At 44.7% G+C, this 15,615-nt stretch overlaps 62 non-coding genes across 62 annotated transcripts; all 62 read right to left on the bottom strand.

Annotated features, from left to right (window-relative positions):
* Positions 1 to 47: 47 nt before the first annotated feature.
* On the bottom strand, positions 48 to 119 carry TRNAA-UGC (transfer RNA alanine (anticodon UGC)). Its single transcript has one exon. It is a non-coding gene; the product is annotated as a tRNA-Ala (tRNA).
* Positions 120 to 309: 190 nt separating this feature from the next.
* TRNAS-UGA (transfer RNA serine (anticodon UGA)) lies at positions 310 to 381 on the bottom strand. The gene has a single exon. It is a non-coding gene; the product is annotated as a tRNA-Ser (tRNA).
* Positions 382 to 440: 59 nt separating this feature from the next.
* Positions 441 to 512, bottom strand: TRNAA-UGC (transfer RNA alanine (anticodon UGC)). The gene has a single exon. It is a non-coding gene; the product is annotated as a tRNA-Ala (tRNA).
* A 60-nt stretch (positions 513 to 572) lies between these two features.
* Positions 573 to 644, bottom strand: TRNAA-UGC (transfer RNA alanine (anticodon UGC)). The gene has a single exon. It is a non-coding gene; the product is annotated as a tRNA-Ala (tRNA).
* A 190-nt stretch (positions 645 to 834) lies between these two features.
* Positions 835 to 906, bottom strand: TRNAA-UGC (transfer RNA alanine (anticodon UGC)). The gene has a single exon. It is a non-coding gene; the product is annotated as a tRNA-Ala (tRNA).
* A 190-nt stretch (positions 907 to 1,096) lies between these two features.
* TRNAA-UGC (transfer RNA alanine (anticodon UGC)) lies at positions 1,097 to 1,168 on the bottom strand. The gene has a single exon. It is a non-coding gene; the product is annotated as a tRNA-Ala (tRNA).
* A 358-nt stretch (positions 1,169 to 1,526) lies between these two features.
* On the bottom strand, positions 1,527 to 1,598 carry TRNAA-UGC (transfer RNA alanine (anticodon UGC)). The gene has a single exon. It is a non-coding gene; the product is annotated as a tRNA-Ala (tRNA).
* A 59-nt stretch (positions 1,599 to 1,657) lies between these two features.
* On the bottom strand, positions 1,658 to 1,729 carry TRNAA-UGC (transfer RNA alanine (anticodon UGC)). Its single transcript has one exon. It is a non-coding gene; the product is annotated as a tRNA-Ala (tRNA).
* A 60-nt stretch (positions 1,730 to 1,789) lies between these two features.
* On the bottom strand, positions 1,790 to 1,861 carry TRNAA-UGC (transfer RNA alanine (anticodon UGC)). Its single transcript has one exon. It is a non-coding gene; the product is annotated as a tRNA-Ala (tRNA).
* A 190-nt stretch (positions 1,862 to 2,051) lies between these two features.
* Positions 2,052 to 2,123, bottom strand: TRNAA-UGC (transfer RNA alanine (anticodon UGC)). The gene has a single exon. It is a non-coding gene; the product is annotated as a tRNA-Ala (tRNA).
* Positions 2,124 to 2,313: 190 nt separating this feature from the next.
* Positions 2,314 to 2,385, bottom strand: TRNAA-UGC (transfer RNA alanine (anticodon UGC)). Its single transcript has one exon. It is a non-coding gene; the product is annotated as a tRNA-Ala (tRNA).
* A 60-nt stretch (positions 2,386 to 2,445) lies between these two features.
* On the bottom strand, positions 2,446 to 2,516 carry TRNAA-UGC (transfer RNA alanine (anticodon UGC)). The gene has a single exon. It is a non-coding gene; the product is annotated as a tRNA-Ala (tRNA).
* A 96-nt stretch (positions 2,517 to 2,612) lies between these two features.
* On the bottom strand, positions 2,613 to 2,684 carry TRNAA-UGC (transfer RNA alanine (anticodon UGC)). Its single transcript has one exon. It is a non-coding gene; the product is annotated as a tRNA-Ala (tRNA).
* A 190-nt stretch (positions 2,685 to 2,874) lies between these two features.
* Positions 2,875 to 2,946, bottom strand: TRNAA-UGC (transfer RNA alanine (anticodon UGC)). Its single transcript has one exon. It is a non-coding gene; the product is annotated as a tRNA-Ala (tRNA).
* A 190-nt stretch (positions 2,947 to 3,136) lies between these two features.
* TRNAA-UGC (transfer RNA alanine (anticodon UGC)) lies at positions 3,137 to 3,208 on the bottom strand. Its single transcript has one exon. It is a non-coding gene; the product is annotated as a tRNA-Ala (tRNA).
* A 59-nt stretch (positions 3,209 to 3,267) lies between these two features.
* TRNAA-UGC (transfer RNA alanine (anticodon UGC)) lies at positions 3,268 to 3,339 on the bottom strand. The gene has a single exon. It is a non-coding gene; the product is annotated as a tRNA-Ala (tRNA).
* A 750-nt stretch (positions 3,340 to 4,089) lies between these two features.
* On the bottom strand, positions 4,090 to 4,161 carry TRNAA-UGC (transfer RNA alanine (anticodon UGC)). The gene has a single exon. It is a non-coding gene; the product is annotated as a tRNA-Ala (tRNA).
* Positions 4,162 to 4,221: 60 nt separating this feature from the next.
* On the bottom strand, positions 4,222 to 4,293 carry TRNAA-UGC (transfer RNA alanine (anticodon UGC)). Its single transcript has one exon. It is a non-coding gene; the product is annotated as a tRNA-Ala (tRNA).
* Positions 4,294 to 4,614: 321 nt separating this feature from the next.
* On the bottom strand, positions 4,615 to 4,686 carry TRNAA-UGC (transfer RNA alanine (anticodon UGC)). Its single transcript has one exon. It is a non-coding gene; the product is annotated as a tRNA-Ala (tRNA).
* A 60-nt stretch (positions 4,687 to 4,746) lies between these two features.
* On the bottom strand, positions 4,747 to 4,818 carry TRNAA-UGC (transfer RNA alanine (anticodon UGC)). The gene has a single exon. It is a non-coding gene; the product is annotated as a tRNA-Ala (tRNA).
* Positions 4,819 to 5,008: 190 nt separating this feature from the next.
* Positions 5,009 to 5,080, bottom strand: TRNAA-UGC (transfer RNA alanine (anticodon UGC)). The gene has a single exon. It is a non-coding gene; the product is annotated as a tRNA-Ala (tRNA).
* Positions 5,081 to 5,139: 59 nt separating this feature from the next.
* On the bottom strand, positions 5,140 to 5,211 carry TRNAA-UGC (transfer RNA alanine (anticodon UGC)). The gene has a single exon. It is a non-coding gene; the product is annotated as a tRNA-Ala (tRNA).
* A 59-nt stretch (positions 5,212 to 5,270) lies between these two features.
* Positions 5,271 to 5,342, bottom strand: TRNAA-UGC (transfer RNA alanine (anticodon UGC)). The gene has a single exon. It is a non-coding gene; the product is annotated as a tRNA-Ala (tRNA).
* Positions 5,343 to 5,402: 60 nt separating this feature from the next.
* On the bottom strand, positions 5,403 to 5,474 carry TRNAA-UGC (transfer RNA alanine (anticodon UGC)). The gene has a single exon. It is a non-coding gene; the product is annotated as a tRNA-Ala (tRNA).
* Positions 5,475 to 5,664: 190 nt separating this feature from the next.
* Positions 5,665 to 5,736, bottom strand: TRNAA-UGC (transfer RNA alanine (anticodon UGC)). The gene has a single exon. It is a non-coding gene; the product is annotated as a tRNA-Ala (tRNA).
* Positions 5,737 to 5,795: 59 nt separating this feature from the next.
* TRNAA-UGC (transfer RNA alanine (anticodon UGC)) lies at positions 5,796 to 5,867 on the bottom strand. The gene has a single exon. It is a non-coding gene; the product is annotated as a tRNA-Ala (tRNA).
* A 1,314-nt stretch (positions 5,868 to 7,181) lies between these two features.
* On the bottom strand, positions 7,182 to 7,253 carry TRNAA-UGC (transfer RNA alanine (anticodon UGC)). Its single transcript has one exon. It is a non-coding gene; the product is annotated as a tRNA-Ala (tRNA).
* Positions 7,254 to 7,313: 60 nt separating this feature from the next.
* On the bottom strand, positions 7,314 to 7,384 carry TRNAA-UGC (transfer RNA alanine (anticodon UGC)). Its single transcript has one exon. It is a non-coding gene; the product is annotated as a tRNA-Ala (tRNA).
* A 59-nt stretch (positions 7,385 to 7,443) lies between these two features.
* On the bottom strand, positions 7,444 to 7,515 carry TRNAA-UGC (transfer RNA alanine (anticodon UGC)). Its single transcript has one exon. It is a non-coding gene; the product is annotated as a tRNA-Ala (tRNA).
* A 59-nt stretch (positions 7,516 to 7,574) lies between these two features.
* Positions 7,575 to 7,646, bottom strand: TRNAA-UGC (transfer RNA alanine (anticodon UGC)). The gene has a single exon. It is a non-coding gene; the product is annotated as a tRNA-Ala (tRNA).
* A 59-nt stretch (positions 7,647 to 7,705) lies between these two features.
* Positions 7,706 to 7,777, bottom strand: TRNAA-UGC (transfer RNA alanine (anticodon UGC)). The gene has a single exon. It is a non-coding gene; the product is annotated as a tRNA-Ala (tRNA).
* A 60-nt stretch (positions 7,778 to 7,837) lies between these two features.
* On the bottom strand, positions 7,838 to 7,909 carry TRNAA-UGC (transfer RNA alanine (anticodon UGC)). The gene has a single exon. It is a non-coding gene; the product is annotated as a tRNA-Ala (tRNA).
* Positions 7,910 to 8,099: 190 nt separating this feature from the next.
* On the bottom strand, positions 8,100 to 8,171 carry TRNAA-UGC (transfer RNA alanine (anticodon UGC)). Its single transcript has one exon. It is a non-coding gene; the product is annotated as a tRNA-Ala (tRNA).
* Positions 8,172 to 8,230: 59 nt separating this feature from the next.
* Positions 8,231 to 8,302, bottom strand: TRNAA-UGC (transfer RNA alanine (anticodon UGC)). Its single transcript has one exon. It is a non-coding gene; the product is annotated as a tRNA-Ala (tRNA).
* A 1,314-nt stretch (positions 8,303 to 9,616) lies between these two features.
* Positions 9,617 to 9,688, bottom strand: TRNAA-UGC (transfer RNA alanine (anticodon UGC)). The gene has a single exon. It is a non-coding gene; the product is annotated as a tRNA-Ala (tRNA).
* A 60-nt stretch (positions 9,689 to 9,748) lies between these two features.
* On the bottom strand, positions 9,749 to 9,819 carry TRNAA-UGC (transfer RNA alanine (anticodon UGC)). The gene has a single exon. It is a non-coding gene; the product is annotated as a tRNA-Ala (tRNA).
* Positions 9,820 to 10,008: 189 nt separating this feature from the next.
* Positions 10,009 to 10,080, bottom strand: TRNAA-UGC (transfer RNA alanine (anticodon UGC)). Its single transcript has one exon. It is a non-coding gene; the product is annotated as a tRNA-Ala (tRNA).
* A 358-nt stretch (positions 10,081 to 10,438) lies between these two features.
* Positions 10,439 to 10,510, bottom strand: TRNAA-UGC (transfer RNA alanine (anticodon UGC)). Its single transcript has one exon. It is a non-coding gene; the product is annotated as a tRNA-Ala (tRNA).
* Positions 10,511 to 10,569: 59 nt separating this feature from the next.
* TRNAA-UGC (transfer RNA alanine (anticodon UGC)) lies at positions 10,570 to 10,641 on the bottom strand. Its single transcript has one exon. It is a non-coding gene; the product is annotated as a tRNA-Ala (tRNA).
* A 60-nt stretch (positions 10,642 to 10,701) lies between these two features.
* On the bottom strand, positions 10,702 to 10,773 carry TRNAA-UGC (transfer RNA alanine (anticodon UGC)). The gene has a single exon. It is a non-coding gene; the product is annotated as a tRNA-Ala (tRNA).
* A 60-nt stretch (positions 10,774 to 10,833) lies between these two features.
* Positions 10,834 to 10,905, bottom strand: TRNAA-UGC (transfer RNA alanine (anticodon UGC)). Its single transcript has one exon. It is a non-coding gene; the product is annotated as a tRNA-Ala (tRNA).
* Positions 10,906 to 11,095: 190 nt separating this feature from the next.
* TRNAA-UGC (transfer RNA alanine (anticodon UGC)) lies at positions 11,096 to 11,167 on the bottom strand. Its single transcript has one exon. It is a non-coding gene; the product is annotated as a tRNA-Ala (tRNA).
* Positions 11,168 to 11,226: 59 nt separating this feature from the next.
* TRNAA-UGC (transfer RNA alanine (anticodon UGC)) lies at positions 11,227 to 11,298 on the bottom strand. Its single transcript has one exon. It is a non-coding gene; the product is annotated as a tRNA-Ala (tRNA).
* A 228-nt stretch (positions 11,299 to 11,526) lies between these two features.
* On the bottom strand, positions 11,527 to 11,598 carry TRNAA-UGC (transfer RNA alanine (anticodon UGC)). The gene has a single exon. It is a non-coding gene; the product is annotated as a tRNA-Ala (tRNA).
* A 190-nt stretch (positions 11,599 to 11,788) lies between these two features.
* On the bottom strand, positions 11,789 to 11,860 carry TRNAS-UGA (transfer RNA serine (anticodon UGA)). The gene has a single exon. It is a non-coding gene; the product is annotated as a tRNA-Ser (tRNA).
* Positions 11,861 to 11,919: 59 nt separating this feature from the next.
* On the bottom strand, positions 11,920 to 11,991 carry TRNAA-UGC (transfer RNA alanine (anticodon UGC)). The gene has a single exon. It is a non-coding gene; the product is annotated as a tRNA-Ala (tRNA).
* Positions 11,992 to 12,051: 60 nt separating this feature from the next.
* TRNAA-UGC (transfer RNA alanine (anticodon UGC)) lies at positions 12,052 to 12,123 on the bottom strand. Its single transcript has one exon. It is a non-coding gene; the product is annotated as a tRNA-Ala (tRNA).
* A 190-nt stretch (positions 12,124 to 12,313) lies between these two features.
* On the bottom strand, positions 12,314 to 12,385 carry TRNAA-UGC (transfer RNA alanine (anticodon UGC)). The gene has a single exon. It is a non-coding gene; the product is annotated as a tRNA-Ala (tRNA).
* A 190-nt stretch (positions 12,386 to 12,575) lies between these two features.
* Positions 12,576 to 12,647, bottom strand: TRNAA-UGC (transfer RNA alanine (anticodon UGC)). The gene has a single exon. It is a non-coding gene; the product is annotated as a tRNA-Ala (tRNA).
* A 358-nt stretch (positions 12,648 to 13,005) lies between these two features.
* TRNAA-UGC (transfer RNA alanine (anticodon UGC)) lies at positions 13,006 to 13,077 on the bottom strand. The gene has a single exon. It is a non-coding gene; the product is annotated as a tRNA-Ala (tRNA).
* Positions 13,078 to 13,136: 59 nt separating this feature from the next.
* TRNAA-UGC (transfer RNA alanine (anticodon UGC)) lies at positions 13,137 to 13,208 on the bottom strand. Its single transcript has one exon. It is a non-coding gene; the product is annotated as a tRNA-Ala (tRNA).
* A 60-nt stretch (positions 13,209 to 13,268) lies between these two features.
* On the bottom strand, positions 13,269 to 13,340 carry TRNAA-UGC (transfer RNA alanine (anticodon UGC)). Its single transcript has one exon. It is a non-coding gene; the product is annotated as a tRNA-Ala (tRNA).
* A 59-nt stretch (positions 13,341 to 13,399) lies between these two features.
* On the bottom strand, positions 13,400 to 13,471 carry TRNAA-UGC (transfer RNA alanine (anticodon UGC)). Its single transcript has one exon. It is a non-coding gene; the product is annotated as a tRNA-Ala (tRNA).
* A 190-nt stretch (positions 13,472 to 13,661) lies between these two features.
* On the bottom strand, positions 13,662 to 13,733 carry TRNAA-UGC (transfer RNA alanine (anticodon UGC)). Its single transcript has one exon. It is a non-coding gene; the product is annotated as a tRNA-Ala (tRNA).
* A 60-nt stretch (positions 13,734 to 13,793) lies between these two features.
* On the bottom strand, positions 13,794 to 13,865 carry TRNAA-UGC (transfer RNA alanine (anticodon UGC)). The gene has a single exon. It is a non-coding gene; the product is annotated as a tRNA-Ala (tRNA).
* Positions 13,866 to 13,924: 59 nt separating this feature from the next.
* On the bottom strand, positions 13,925 to 13,996 carry TRNAA-UGC (transfer RNA alanine (anticodon UGC)). The gene has a single exon. It is a non-coding gene; the product is annotated as a tRNA-Ala (tRNA).
* A 322-nt stretch (positions 13,997 to 14,318) lies between these two features.
* On the bottom strand, positions 14,319 to 14,390 carry TRNAA-UGC (transfer RNA alanine (anticodon UGC)). The gene has a single exon. It is a non-coding gene; the product is annotated as a tRNA-Ala (tRNA).
* A 358-nt stretch (positions 14,391 to 14,748) lies between these two features.
* On the bottom strand, positions 14,749 to 14,820 carry TRNAA-UGC (transfer RNA alanine (anticodon UGC)). The gene has a single exon. It is a non-coding gene; the product is annotated as a tRNA-Ala (tRNA).
* Positions 14,821 to 15,010: 190 nt separating this feature from the next.
* TRNAA-UGC (transfer RNA alanine (anticodon UGC)) lies at positions 15,011 to 15,082 on the bottom strand. Its single transcript has one exon. It is a non-coding gene; the product is annotated as a tRNA-Ala (tRNA).
* Positions 15,083 to 15,141: 59 nt separating this feature from the next.
* On the bottom strand, positions 15,142 to 15,213 carry TRNAA-UGC (transfer RNA alanine (anticodon UGC)). The gene has a single exon. It is a non-coding gene; the product is annotated as a tRNA-Ala (tRNA).
* Positions 15,214 to 15,273: 60 nt separating this feature from the next.
* Positions 15,274 to 15,345, bottom strand: TRNAA-UGC (transfer RNA alanine (anticodon UGC)). The gene has a single exon. It is a non-coding gene; the product is annotated as a tRNA-Ala (tRNA).
* A 190-nt stretch (positions 15,346 to 15,535) lies between these two features.
* TRNAA-UGC (transfer RNA alanine (anticodon UGC)) lies at positions 15,536 to 15,607 on the bottom strand. Its single transcript has one exon. It is a non-coding gene; the product is annotated as a tRNA-Ala (tRNA).
* Between the last annotated feature and the right edge of the window lie 8 nt (positions 15,608 to 15,615).

The raw sequence follows: 15,615 nt of genomic DNA, 5'->3' as shown, positions 1-15,615 counted from the left end.
GTAGAGATCATCGTTAAAATAAATCCTTTTAGACTAAAACCGCGAAATGGTGATACCGGGGGTTGAACCCGTGACTTCTCACATGCAAAGCGAGCGCTCTTCCACTGAGCTATATCCCCTTCGGATGTACAAGTAGAGATCATCGTAAAAATAAATACTCTTAGACTAAAACCGCGAAATGGAGAAACCAGGGTCGAACCCGGGACATCTCACATGCAAAGCGAGCGCTCATCCACTGAGCTATATCCCCTTCGGCTGGATCAGTGGAGATTTTCAGAAAAGAATACATATTTTGTTAAAACCGCGAAATGGAGATACCGGGGGTTGAACCCAGGACTTCTCACATTCAAAGCAAGCGCTCTTCCACTGAGCTATATCCCCTTCGGATGCATGAGTGAAGATTTTCAGAAAAGAATACATATTTTGTTAAAACCGCGAAATGGAGATACCGGGGGTTGAACCCTGGACTTCTCACATGCAAAGCAAGCGCTCTTCCACTGAGCTATATCCCCTTCGGATATACAAGTAGAGATCATCGTAAAAATAAATACTCTTAGACAAAAACCGCGAAATGGAGACACCGGGGGTTGAACCCGGGACTTCTCACATGCAAAGCGAGCGCTCTTCCACTGAGCTATATCCCCTTCGGATATACAAGTAGAGATCATCGTAAAAATAAATACTCTTAGACAAAAACCGCGAAATGGAGACACCAAGGTCGAACCCGGCACTTCTCACATGCAAAGTGAGCGCTCATCCACTGAGCTATATCCCCTTCGGATGGATGAGTGGAGATTTTCAGAAAAAAATACATATTTTGTTAAAACCGCGAAATGGAGACACCGGGGGTTGAACCCGGGACTTCTCACATGCAAAGCGAGCGCTCTTCCACTGAGCTATATCCCCTTCGGATATACAAGTAGAGATCATCGTAAAAATAAATACTCTTAGACAAAAACCGCGAAATGGAGACACCAAGGTCGAACCCGGCACTTCTCACATGCAAAGTGAGCGCTCATCCACTGAGCTATATCCCCTTCGGATGGATGAGTGGAGATTTTCAGAAAAGAATACATATTTTGTTAAAACAGCGAAATGGAGATACCGGGGGTTGAACCCTGGACTTCTCACATGCAAAGCAAGCGCTCTTCCACTGAGCTATATCCCCTTCGGATGTACCAGTAGAGATCATCTTAAAAATTCAATTCAATTCAATCAAGTGTTTTGTAATTCAAATAAATTATTTTAGACTAAAACCGCGAAATGGAGATACCGGGGGTTGATCCCGGGACTTCTCTCATGCAAAGCAAGCGCTCTTCCACTGAGCTATATCCCCTTCGGATGTACAAGTAGAGATCATCGTAAAAATAAATACTCTTAGACTAAAACCGCGAATTGGAGATACCAGGGTCGAACCCGGGACTTCTCACATGCAAAGCGAGCGCTCATCCACTGAGCTATATCCCCTTCGGCGGGATCAGTGGAGATTTTCAGAAAAGAATACATATTTTGTTAAAACCGCGAAATGGAGATACCGGGGGTTGAACCCAGGACTTCTCACATGCAAAGCAAGCGCTCTTCCACTGAGCTATATCCCCTTCGAATGCATGAGTGGAGATTTTCAGAAAAGAATACATATTTTGTTAAAACCGCGAAACGGAGATACCGTGGGTTGAACCCGGGACTTCTCACATGCAAAGCGAGCGCTCTTCCACTGAGCTATATCCCCTTCGGATATACAAGTAGAGGTCATCGTAAAAATAAATACTCTTAGACTAAAACCGCGAAATGGAGATACCGGGGGTTGAACCCGGGACTTCTCACATGCAAAGCGAGCGCTCTTCCACTGAGCTATATCCCCTTCGGATATACAAGTAGAGATCATCGTAAAAATAAATACTCTTAGACTAAAACCGCGAAATGGAGACACCAAGGTCGAACCCGGCACTTCTCACATGCAAAGCGAGCGCTCATCCACTGAGCTATATCCCCTTCGGATGGATGAGTGGAGATTTTCAGAAAAAAATACATATTTTGTTAAAACCGCGAAATGGAGATACCGGGGGTTGATCCCGGGACTTCTCACATGCAAAGCGAGCGCTCATCCACTGAGCTATATCCCCTTCGGATGGATGAGTGGAGATTTTCAGAAAAGAATACATATTTTGTTAAAACCGCGAAATGGAGATACCGGGGGTTGAACCCTGGACTTCTGACATGCAAAGCAAGCGCTCTTCCACTGAGCTATATCCACTTCGAATGCATGAGTGGAGATTTTCAGAAAAGAATACATATTTTGTTAAGACCGCGAAATGGAGATACCGTGGGTTGAACCCGGGACTTCTCACATGCAAAGCGAGCGCTCTTCCACTGAGCTATATCCCCTTCGGATATACAAGTAGAGGTCATCGTAAAAATAAATACTCTTAGACTAAAACCGTGAAATGGAGATACCGGGGTTGAACCCGGGACTTCTCACATGCAAAGCGAGCGCTCTTCCACTGAGCTATATCCCCTTCGGATATACAAGTAGAGATCATCTTAAAAATTCAATTCAATTCAATCAAGTGTTTTGTAATTCAAATAAATTATTTTAGACTAAAACCGCGAAATGGAGATACCGGGGGTTGATCCCGGGACTTCTCACATGCAAAGCAAGCGCTCTTCCACTGAGCTATATCCCCTTCGGATGTACAAGTAGAGATCATCGTAAAAATAAATACTCTTAGACTAAAACCGCGAATTGGAGATACCAGGGTCGAACCCGGGACTTCTCACATGCAAAGCGAGCGCTCTTCCACTGAGCTATATCCCCTTCGGATGCATGAGTGGAGATTTTCAGAAAAGAATACATATTTTGTTAAAACCGCGAAATGGAGATACCGTGGGTTGAACCCGGGACTTCTCACATGCAAAGCGAGCGCTCTTCCACTGAGCTATATCCCCTTCGGATATACAAGTAGAGATCATCGTAAAAATAAATACTCTTAGACTAAAACCGCGAAATGGAGATACCAGGGTCGAACCCGGGACTTCTCACATGCAAAGCGAGCGCTCATCCACTGAGCTATATCCCCTTCGGATGGATGAGTGGAGATTTTCAGAAAAGAATACATATTTTGTTAAAACCGCGAAATGGAGATACCGGGGGTTGAACCCGTGACTTCTCACATGCAAAGCGAGCGCTCTTCCACTGAGCTATATCCCCTTCGGATGCATGAGTGGAGATTTTCAGAAAAGAATACATATTTTGTTAAAACCGCGAAATGGAGATACCGTGGGTTGAACCCGGGACTTCTCACATGCAAAGCGAGCGCTCTTCCACTGAGCTATATCCCCTTCGGATGTACGAGTGGAGATTTTCAGAAAAGAATACATATTTTGTTAAAACCGCGAAATGGAGAAACCGGGGGTTGAACCCTGGACTTCTCACATGCAAAGCCAGCGCTCTTCCACTGAGCTCTATCCCCTTCGGATGGATGAGTGGAGATTTTCAGGAAAGAATACATATCTTGTTAAAACCGCGAATTGGAGATACCGGGGTTGAACCCTGGACTTCTCACATGCAAAGCAAGCGCTCTTCCACTGAGCTATATCCCCTTCGGATGTACAAGTAGAGATCATCTCAAAAATTCAATTCAATTCAATCAAGTGTTTTGTAATTCAAATAAATACTTTTAGACTAAAACCGCGCAATGGAGATACCGGGGGTTGATCCCGGGACTTCTCACTTGCAAAGCGCGCGCTCTTCCACTGAGCTATATCCCCTTCGGATGTACAAGTAGAGATCATCGTAAAAATAAATACTCTTAGACTAAATCCGCGAAATGGAGATACCAGGGTCGAACCCGGGACTTCTCACATGCAAAGCGAGCACTCATCCACTGAGCTATATCCCCTTCGGCGGGATCAGTGGAGATTTTCAGAAAAGAATACATATTTTGTTAAAACCGCGAAATGGAGATACCGGGGGTTGAACCCATGACTTCTCACATGCAAAGCAAGCGCTCTTCCACTGAGCTATATCCCCTTCGAATGCATGAGTGGAGATTTTCAGAAAAGAATACATATTTTGTTAAAACCGCGAAATGGAGATACCGTGGGTTGAACACGGGACTTCTCACATGCAAAGCGAGCGCTCTTCCACTGAGCTATATCCCCTTCGGATATACAAGTAGAGGTCATCGTAAAAATAAATACTCTTAGACTAAAACCGCGAAATGGAGATACCGGGGGTTGAACCCGGGACTTCTCACATGCAAAGCGAGCGCTCTTCCACTGAGCTATATCCCCTTCGGATATACAAGTAGAGATCATCGAAAAAATAAATACTCTTAGACTAAAACCGCGAAATGGAGATACCAGGGTCGAACCCGGGACTTCTCACATGCAAAGCGAGCGCTCATCCACTGAGCTATATCCCTTTCGGATGGATGAGTGGAGATTTTCAGAAAAGAATACATATTTTGTTAAAACCGCGAAATGGAGATACCGGGGGTTGAACCCGTGACTTCTCACATGCAAAGCGAGCGCTCTTCCACTGAGCTTTATCCCCTTCGGATGCATGAGTGGAGATTTTCAGAAAAGAATACATATTTTGTTAAAACCGCGAAATGGAGATACCGTGGGTTGAACCCGGGACTTCTCACATGCAAAGCGAGCGCTCTTCCACTGAGCTATATCCCCTTCGGATATACAAGTAGAGGTCATCGTAAAAATAAATACTCTTAGACTAAAACCGCGAAATGGAGATACCGGGGGTTGAACCCGGGACTTCTCACATGCAAAGCGAGCGCTCTTCCACTGAGCTATATCCCCTTCGGATATACAAGTAGAGATCATCGTAAAAATAAATACTCTTAGACTAAAACCGCGAAATGGAGATACCAGGGTCGAACCCGGGACTTCTCACATGCAAAGCGAGCGCTCATCCACTGAGCTATATCCCCTTCGGATGGATGAGTGGAGATTTTCAGAAAAGATTACATATTTTGTTAAAACCGCGAAATGGAGATACCGGGGGTTGAACCCGTGACTTCTCACATGCAAAGCGAGCGCTCTTCCACTGAGCTATATCCCCTTCGGATGCATGAGTGGAGATTTTAAGAAAAGAATACATATTTTGTTAAAACCGCGAAATGGAGATACCGGGGGTTGAACCCTGGACTTCTCACATGCAAAGCAAGCGCTCTTCCACTGAGCTATATCCCCTTCGGATGCATGAGTGGAGATTTTCAGAAAAGAATACATATTTTGTTAAAACCGCGAAATGGAGATACCGTGGGTTGAACCCGGGACTTCTCACATGCAAAGCGAGCGCTCTTCCACTGAGCTATATCCCCTTCGGATATACAAGTAGAGGTCATCGTAAAAATAAATACTCTTAGACTAAAACCGCGAAATGGAGATACCGGGGGTTGAACCCGGGACTTCTCACATGCAAAGCGAGCGCTCTTCCACTGAGCTATATCCCCTTCGGATATACAAGTAGAGATCATCGTAAAAATAAATACTCTTAGACTAAAACCGCGAAATGGAGATACCAGGGTCGAACCCGGGACTTCTCACATGCAAAGCGAGCGCTCATCCACTGAGCTATATCCCCTTCGGATGGATGAGTGGAGATTTTCAGAAAAGAATACATATTTTGTTAAAACCGCGAAATGGAGATACCGGGGGTTGAACCCGTGACTTCTCACATGCAAAGCGAGCGCTCTTCCACTGAGCTATATCCCCTTCGGATGCATGAGTGGAGATTTTAAGAAAAGAATACATATTTTGTTAAAACCGCGAAATGGAGATACCGGGGGTTGAACCCTGGACTTCTCACATGCAAAGCAAGCGCTCTTCCACTGAGCTATATCCCCTTCGGATGTACAAGTAGAGATCATCTTAAAAATTCAATTCAATTCAATCAAGTGTTTTGTAATTCAAATAAATACTTTTAGACTAAAACCGCGAAATGGAGATACCGGGGGTTGATCCCGGGACTTCTCACATGCAAAGCAAGCGCTCTTCCACTTAGCTATATCCCCTTCGGATGTACAAGTAGAGATCATCGTTAAAATAAATCCTTTTAGACTAAAACCGCGAAATGGTGATACCGGGATCGAACCCGGGACATCTCACATGTAAAGCGAGCGCTCTTCCACTGAGCTATATCCCCTTCGGATGTACAAGTAGAGATCATCGTTAAAATAAATCCTTTTAGACTAAAACCGCGAAATGGTGATACCGGGGGTTGAACCCGTGACTTCTCACATGCAAAGCGAGCGCTCATCCACTGAGCTATATCCCCTTCGGATGCATGAGTGGAGATTTTCAGAAAAGAATACATATTTTGTTAAAACCGCGAAATGGAGATACCGTGGGTTGAACCCGGGACTTCTCACATGCAAAGCGAGCGCTCTTCCACTGAGCTATATACCCTTCGGATATACAAGTAGAGGTCATCGTAAAAATAAATACTCTTAGACTATAACCGCGAAATGGAGATACCGGGATCGAACCCGGGACATCTCACATGTAAAGCGAGCGCTCTTCCACTGAGCTATATCCCCTTCGTATGTACGAGTGGAGATTTTCAGAAAAGAATACATATTTTGTTAAAACCGCGAAATGGAGAAACCGGGGGTTGAACCCTGGACTTCTCACATGCAAAGCCAGCGCTCTTCCACTGAGCTCTATCCCCTTCGGATGGATGAGTGGAGATTTTCAGAAAAGAATACATATCTTGTTAAAACCGCGAATTGTAGATACCGGGGGTTGAACCCTGGACTTCTCACATGCAAAGCAAGCGCTCTTCCACTGAGCTATATCCCCTTCGGATGTACAAGTAGAGATCATCTCAAAAATTCAATTCAATTCAATCAAGTGTTTTGTAATTCAAATAAATACTTTTAGACTAAAACCGCGCAATGGAGATACCGGGGGTTGATCCCGGGACTTCTCACTTGCAAAGCGCGCGCTCTTCCACTGAGCTATATCCCCTTCGGATGTACAAGTAGAGATCATCGTTAAAATAAATCCTTTTAGACTAAAACCGCGAAATGGTGATACCGGGGGTTGAACCCGTGACTTCTCACATGCAAAGCGAGCGCTCATCCACTGAGCTATATCCCCTTCGGATGCATGAGTGGAGATTTTCAGAAAAGAATACATATTTTGTTAAAACCGCGAAATGGAGATACCGTGGGTTGAACCCGGGACTTCTCACATGCAAAGCGAGCGCTCTTCCACTGAGCTATATCCCCTTCGGATATACAAGTAGAGGTCATCGTAAAAATAAATACTCTTAGACTATAACCGCGAAATGGAGATACCGGGATCGAACCCGGGACTTCTCACATGCAAAGCGAGCGCTCATCCACTGAGCTATATCCCCTTCGGATGGATGTGTGGAGATTTTCAGAAAAGATTACATATTTTGTTAAAACCGCGAAATGGAGATACCGGGGGTTGAACCCGTGACTTCTCACATGCAAAGCGAGCGCTCTTCCACTGAGCTATATCCCCTTCGGATGCATGAGTGGAGATTTTAAGAAAAGAATACATATTTTGTTAAAACCGCGAAATGGAGATACCGGGGGTTGAACCCTGGACTTCTCACATGCAAAGCAAGCGCTCTTCCACTGAGCTATATCCCCTTCGGATGCATGAGTGGAGATTTTCAGAAAAGAATACATATTTTGTTAAAACCGCGAAATGGAGATACCGTGGGTTGAACCCGGGACTTCTCACATGCAAAGCGAGCGCTCTTCCACTGAGCTATATCCCCTTCGGATATACAAGTAGAGGTCATCGTAAAAATAAATACTCTTAGACTAAAACCGCGAAATGGAGATACCGGGGGTTGAACCCGGGACTTCTCACATGCAAAGCGAGCGCTCTTCCACTGAGCTATATCCCCTTCGGATATACAAGTAGAGATCATCGTAAAAATAAATACTCTTAGACTAAAACCGCGAAATGGAGATACCAGGGTCGAACCCGGGACTTCTCACATGCAAAGCGAGCGCTCATCCACTGAGCTATATCCCCTTCGGATGGATGAGTGGAGATTTTCAGAAAAGAATACATATTTTGTTAAAACCGCGAAATGGAGATACCGGGGGTTGAACCCGTGACTTCTCACATGCAAAGCGAGCGCTCTTCCACTGAGCTATATCCCCTTCGGATGCATGAGTGGAGATTTTAAGAAAAGAATACATATTTTGTTAAAACCGCGAAATGGAGATACCGGGGGTTGAACCCTGGACTTCTCACATGCAAAGCAAGCGCTCTTCCACTGAGCTATATCCCCTTCGGATGTACAAGTAGAGATCATCTTAAAAATTCAATTCAATTCAATCAAGTGTTTTGTAATTCAAATAAATACTTTTAGACTAAAACCGCGAAATGGAGATACCGGGGGTTGATCCCGGGACTTCTCACATGCAAAGCAAGCGCTCTTCCACTTAGCTATATCCCCTTCGGATGTACAAGTAGAGATCATCGTTAAAATAAATCCTTTTAGACTAAAACCGCGAAATGGTGATACCGGGATCGAACCCGGGACATCTCACATGTAAAGCGAGCGCTCTTCCACTGAGCTATATCCCCTTCGGATGTACAAGTAGAGATCATCGTTAAAATAAATCCTTTTAGACTAAAACCGCGAAATGGTGATACCGGGGGTTGAACCCGTGACTTCTCACATGCAAAGCGAGCGCTCATCCACTGAGCTATATCCCCTTCGGATGCATGAGTGGAGATTTTCAGAAAAGAATACATATTTTGTTAAAACCGCGAAATGGAGATACCGTGGGTTGAACCCGGGACTTCTCACATGCAAAGCGAGCGCTCTTCCACTGAGCTATATACCCTTCGGATATACAAGTAGAGGTCATCGTAAAAATAAATACTCTTAGACTATAACCGCGAAATGGAGATACCGGGATCGAACCCGGGACATCTCACATGTAAAGCGAGCGCTCTTCCACTGAGCTATATCCCCTTCGTATGTACGAGTGGAGATTTTCAGAAAAGAATACATATTTTGTTAAAACCGCGAAATGGAGAAACCGGGGGTTGAACCCTGGACTTCTCACATGCAAAGCCAGCGCTCTTCCACTGAGCTCTATCCCCTTCGGATGGATGAGTGGAGATTTTCAGAAAAGAATACATATCTTGTTAAAACCGCGAATTGTAGATACCGGGGGTTGAACCCTGGACTTCTCACATGCAAAGCAAGCGCTCTTCCACTGAGCTATATCCCCTTCGGATGTACAAGTAGAGATCATCTCAAAAATTCAATTCAATTCAATCAAGTGTTTTGTAATTCAAATAAATACTTTTAGACTAAAACCGCGCAATGGAGATACCGGGGGTTGATCCCGGGACTTCTCACTTGCAAAGCGCGCGCTCTTCCACTGAGCTATATCCCCTTCGGATGTACAAGTAGAGATCATCGTTAAAATAAATCCTTTTAGACTAAAACCGCGAAATGGTGATACCGGGGGTTGAACCCGTGACTTCTCACATGCAAAGCGAGCGCTCATCCACTGAGCTATATCCCCTTCGGATGCATGAGTGGAGATTTTCAGAAAAGAATACATATTTTGTTAAAACCGCGAAATGGAGATACCGTGGGTTGAACCCGGGACTTCTCACATGCAAAGCGAGCGCTCTTCCACTGAGCTATATCCCCTTCGGATATACAAGTAGAGGTCATCGTAAAAATAAATACTCTTAGACTATAACCGCGAAATGGAGATACCGGGATCGAACCCGGGACTTCTCACATGCAAAGCGAGCGCTCATCCACTGAGCTATATCCCCTTCGGATGGATGTGTGGAGATTTTCAGAAAAGAATACATATTTTGTTAAAACCGCGAAATGGAGATACCAGGGTCGAACCCGGGACTTCCCACATGCAAAGCGAGCGCTCATCCACTGAGCTATATCCCCTTCGGATGGATGAGTGGAGATTTTCAGAAAAGAATACATATTTTGTTAAAACCGCGAAATGGAGATACCGGGGGTTGAACCCTGGACTTCTCACATGCAAAGCAAGCGCTCTTCCACTGAGCTATATCCCCTTCGGATGTACAAGTAGAGATCATCTTAAAAATTCAATTCAATTCAATCAAGTGTTTTGTAATTCAAATAAATTATTTTAGACTAAAACCGCGAAATGGAGATACCGGGGGTTGATCCCGAAACTTCTCACATGCAAAGCAAGCGCTCTTCCACTGATCTATATCCCCTTCGGATGTACAAGTAGAGATCATCGTAAAAATAAATACTCTTAGACTAAAACCGCGAATTGGAGATACCAGGGTCGAACCCGGGACTTCTCACATGCAAAGCGAGCGCTCATCCACTGAGCTATATCCCCTTCGGCGGGATCAGTGGAGATTTTCAGAAAAGAATACATAGTTTGTTAAAACCGCGAAATGGAGATACCGGGGGTTGAACCCAGGACTTCTCACATGCAAAGCAAGCGCTCTTCCACTGAGCTATATCCCCTTCGAATGCATGAGTGGAGATTTTCAGAAAAGAATACATATTTTGTTAAAACCGCGAAACGGAGATACCGTGGGTTGAACCCGGGACTTCTCACATGCAAAGCGAGCGCTCTTCCACTGAGCTATATCCCCTTCGGATATACAAGAAGAGGTCATCGTAAAAATAAATACTCTTAGACTAAAACCGCGAAATGGAGATACCGGGGGTTGAACCCGGGACTTCTCACATGCAAAGCGAGCGCTCTTCCACTGAGCTATATCCCCTTCGGATATACAAGAAGAGGTCATCGTAAAAATAAATACTCTTAGACTAAAACCGCGAAATGGAGACACCGGGGGTTGAACCCGGGACTTCTCACATGCAAAGCGAGCGCTCTTCCACTGAGCTATATCCCCTTCGGATATACAAGTAGAGATCATCGTAAAAATAAATACTCTTAGACTAAAACCGCGAATTGGAGATACCAAGGTCGAACCCGGCACTTCTCACATGCAAAGTGAGCGCTCATCCACTGAGCTATATCCCCTTCGGATGGATGAGTGGAGATTTTCAGAAAAAAATACATATTTTGTTAAAACCGCGAAATGGAGATACCGGGGGTTGATCCCGGGACTTCTCACATGCAAAGCAAGCGCTCTTCCACTGAGCTATATCCCCTTCGGATGGATGAGTGGAGATTTTCAGAAAAGAATACATATTTTGTTAAAACAGCGAAATGGAGATACCGGGGGTTGAACCCTGGACTTCTCACATGCAAAGCAAGCGCTCTTCCACTGAGCTATATCCCCTTCGGATGTACCAGTAGAGATCATCTTAAAAATTCAATTCAATTCAATCAAGTGTTTTGTAATTCAAATTAATACTTTTAGACTAAAACCGCGAATTGGAGATACCGGGGGTTGATCCCGGGACTTCTCACATGCAAAGCAAGCGCTCTTCCACTTAGCTATATCCCCTTCGGATGTACAAGTAGAGATCATCGTTAAAATAAATCCTTTTAGACTAAAACCGCGAAATGGTGATACCGGGGGTTGAACCCGTGACTTCTCACATGCAAAGCGAGCGCTCTTCCACTGAGCTATATCCCCTTCGGATGTACAAGTAGAGATCATCGTAAAAATAAATACTCTTAGACTAAAACCGCGAAATGGAGAAACCAGGGTCGAACCCGGGACATCTCACATGCAAAGCGAGCGCTCATCCACTGAGCTATATCCCCTTCGGCTGGATCAGTGGAGATTTTCAGAAAAGAATACATATTTTGTTAAAACCGCGAAATGGAGATACCGGGGGTTGAACCCAGGACTTCTCACATTCAAAGCAAGCGCTCTTCCACTGAGCTATATCCCCTTCGGATGCATGAGTGAAGATTTTCAGAAAAGAATACATATTTTGTTAAAACCGCGAAATGGAGATACCGGGGGTTGAACCCTGGACTTCTCACATGCAAAGCAAGCGCTCTTCCACTGAGCTATATCCCCTTCGGATATACAAGTAGAGATCATCGTAAAAATAAATACTCTTAGACAAAAACCGCGAAATGGAGACACCGGGGGTTGAACCCGGGACTTCTCACATGCAAAGCGAGCGCTCTTCCACTGAGCTATATCCCCTTCGGATATACAAGTAGAGATCATCGTAAAAATAAATACTCTTAGACAAAAACCGCGAAATGGAGACACCAAGGTCGAACCCGGCACTTCTCACATGCAAAGTGAGCGCTCATCCACTGAGCTATATCCCCTTCGGATGGATGAGTGGAGATTTTCAGAAAAAAATACATATTTTGTTAAAACCGCGAAATGGAGACACCGGGGGTTGAACCCGGGACTTCTCACATGCAAAGCGAGCGCTCTTCCACTGAGCTATATCCCCTTCGGATATACAAGTAGAGATCATCGTAAAAATAAATACTCTTAGACAAAAACCGCGAAATGGAGACACCAAGGTCGAACCCGGCACTTCTCACATGCAAAGTGAGCGCTCATCCACTGAGCTATATCCCCTTCGGATGGATGAGTGGAGATTTTCAGAAAAGAATACATATTTTGTTAAAACAGCGAAATGGAGATACCGGGGGTTGAACCCTGGACTTCTCACATGCAAAGCAAGCGCTCTTCCACTGAGCTATATCCCCTTCGGATGTACCAGTAGAGATCATCTTAAAAATTCAATTCAATTCAATCAAGTGTTTTGTAATTCAAATAAATTATTTTAGACTAAAACCGCGAAATGGAGATACCGGGGGTTGATCCCGGGACTTCTCTCATGCAAAGCAAGCGCTCTTCCACTGAGCTATATCCCCTTCGGATGTACAAGTAGAGATCATCGTAAAAATAAATACTCTTAGACTAAAACCGCGAATTGGAGATACCAGGGTCGAACCCGGGACTTCTCACATGCAAAGCGAGCGCTCATCCACTGAGCTATATCCCCTTCGGCGGGATCAGTGGAGATTTTCAGAAAAGAATACATATTTTGTTAAAACCGCGAAATGGAGATACCGGGGGTTGAACCCAGGACTTCTCACATGCAAAGCAAGCGCTCTTCCACTGAGCTATATCCCCTTCGAATGCATGAGTGGAGATTTTCAGAAAAGAATACATATTTTGTTAAAACCGCGAAACGGAGATACCGTGGGTTGAACCCGGGACTTCTCACATGCAAAGCGAGCGCTCTTCCACTGAGCTATATCCCCTTCGGATATACAAGTAGAGGTCATCGTAAAAATAAATACTCTTAGACTAAAACCGCGAAATGGAGATACCGGGGGTTGAACCCGGGACTTCTCACATGCAAAGCGAGCGCTCATCCACTGAGCTATATCCCCTTCGGATGGATGAGTGGAGATTTTCAGAAAAAAATACATATTTTGTTAAAACCGCGAAATGGAGATACCGGGGGTTGATCCCGGGACTTCTCACATGCAAAGCGAGCGCTCATCCACTGAGCTATATCCCCTTCGGATGGATGAGTGGAGATTTTCAGAAAAGAATACATATTTTGTTAAAACCGCGAAATGGAGATACCGGGGGTTGAACCCTGGACTTCTCACATGCAAAGCAAGCGCTCTTCCACTGAGCTATATCCACTTCGAATGCATGAGTGGAGATTTTCAGAAAAGAATACATATTTTGTTAAGACCGCGAAATGGAGATACCGTGGGTTGAACCCGGGACTTCTCACATGCAAAGCGAGCGCTCTTCCACTGAGCTATATCCCCTTCGGATATACAAGTAGAGGTCATCGTAAAAATAAATACTCTTAGACTAAAACCGTGAAATGGAGATACCGGGGGTTGAACCCGGGACTTCTCACATGCAAAGCGAGCGCTCATCCACTGAGCTATATCCCCTTCGGATGGATGAGTGGAGATTTTCAGAAAAAAATACATATTTTGTTAAAACCGCGAAATGGAGATACCGGGGGTTGATCCCGGGACTTCTCACATGCAAAGCGAGCGCTCTTCCACTGAGCTATATCCCCTTCGGATGTACAAGTAGAGATCATCATTAAAGTAAATCCTTTTAGACTAAAACCGCGAAATGGAGATACCGGGGGCTGAACCCGGGACTTCTCACATGCAAAGCAAGCGCTCTTCCACTGAGCTATATCCCCTTCGGATGGATGAGTGGAGATTTTCAGAAAAGAATACATATTTTGTTAAAACCGCGAAATGGAGAAACCGGGGGTTGAACCCTGGACTTCTCACATGCAAAGCAAGCGCTCTTCCACTGAGCTATATCCACTTCGAATGCATGAGTGGAGATTTTCAGAAAAGAATACATATTTTGTTAAGACCGCGAAATGGAGATACCGTGGGTTGAACCCGGGACTTCTCACATGCAAAGCGAGCGCTCTTCCACTGAGCTATATCCCCTTCGGATATAAAAGTAGAGATCATCGTAAAAATAAATACTCTTAGACTAAAACCGCGAAATGGAGATACCAGGGTCGAACCCGGGACTTCTCACATGCAAATCGAGCGCTCATCCACTGAGCTATATCCCCTTCGGATGGATCAGTGGAGATTTTCAGAAAAGAATACATATTTTGTTAAAACCGCGAAATGGAGATACCGGGGGTTGAACCCTGTACTTCTCACATGCAAAGCAAGCGCTCTTCCACTGAGCTATATCCCCTTCGGATGTACAAGTAGAGATCATCTTAAAAATTCAATTCAATTCAATCAAGTGTTTTGTAATTCAAATAAATTATTTTAGACTAAAACCGCGAAATGGAGATACCGGGGGTTGATCCCGGGACTTCTCACATGCAAAGCAAGCGCTCTTCCACTGAGCTATATCCCCTTCGGATGTACAAGTAGAGATCATCGTAAAAATAAATACTCTTAGACTAAAACCGCGAATTGGAGATACCAGGGTCGAACCCGGGACTTCTCACATGCAAAGCGAGCGCTCATCCACTGAGCTATATCCCCTTCGGCGGGATCAGTGGAGATTTTCAGAAAAGAATACATATTTTGTTAAAACCGCGAAATGGAGATACCGGGGGTTGAACCCAGGACTTCTCACATGCAAAGCAAGCGCTCTTCCACTGAGCTATATCCCCTTCGAATGCATGAGTGGAGATTTTCAGAAAAGAATACATATTTTGTTAAAACCGCGAAACGGAGATACCGTGGGTTGAACCCGGGACTTCTCACATGCAAAGCGAGCGCTCTTCCACTGAGCTATATCCCCTTCGGATATACAAGTAGAGGTCATCGTAAAAATAAATACTCTTAGACTAAAACCGCGAAATGGAGATACCGGGGGTTGAACCCGGGACTTCTCACATGCAAAGCGAGCGCTCTTCCACTGAGCTATATCCCCTTCGGATATACAAGTAGAGATCATCGTAAAAATAAATACTCTTAGACTAAAACCGCGAAATGGAGACACCAAGGTCGAACCCGGCACTTCTCACATGCAAAGCGAGCGCTCATCCACTGAGCTATATCCCCTTCGGATGGATGAGTGGAGATTTTCAGAAAAAAATACATATTTTGTTAAAACCGCGAAATGGAGATACCGGGGGTTGATCCCGGGACTTCTCACATGCAAAGCGAGCGCTCTTCCACTGAGCTATATCCCCTTCGGATG

This window comes from Phalangium opilio, unplaced genomic scaffold, assembly GCF_054372755.1.
Source record: "Phalangium opilio isolate 3A_F unplaced genomic scaffold, DU_Popi_V2 ptg000088l_1, whole genome shotgun sequence".
In the NCBI taxonomy this organism is placed as follows: Eukaryota; Metazoa; Arthropoda; class Arachnida; order Opiliones; family Phalangiidae; genus Phalangium; species Phalangium opilio.
Note: the sequence above shows the minus strand (reverse complement) of the source record. Positions and strands in the feature narration are given on the sequence as shown.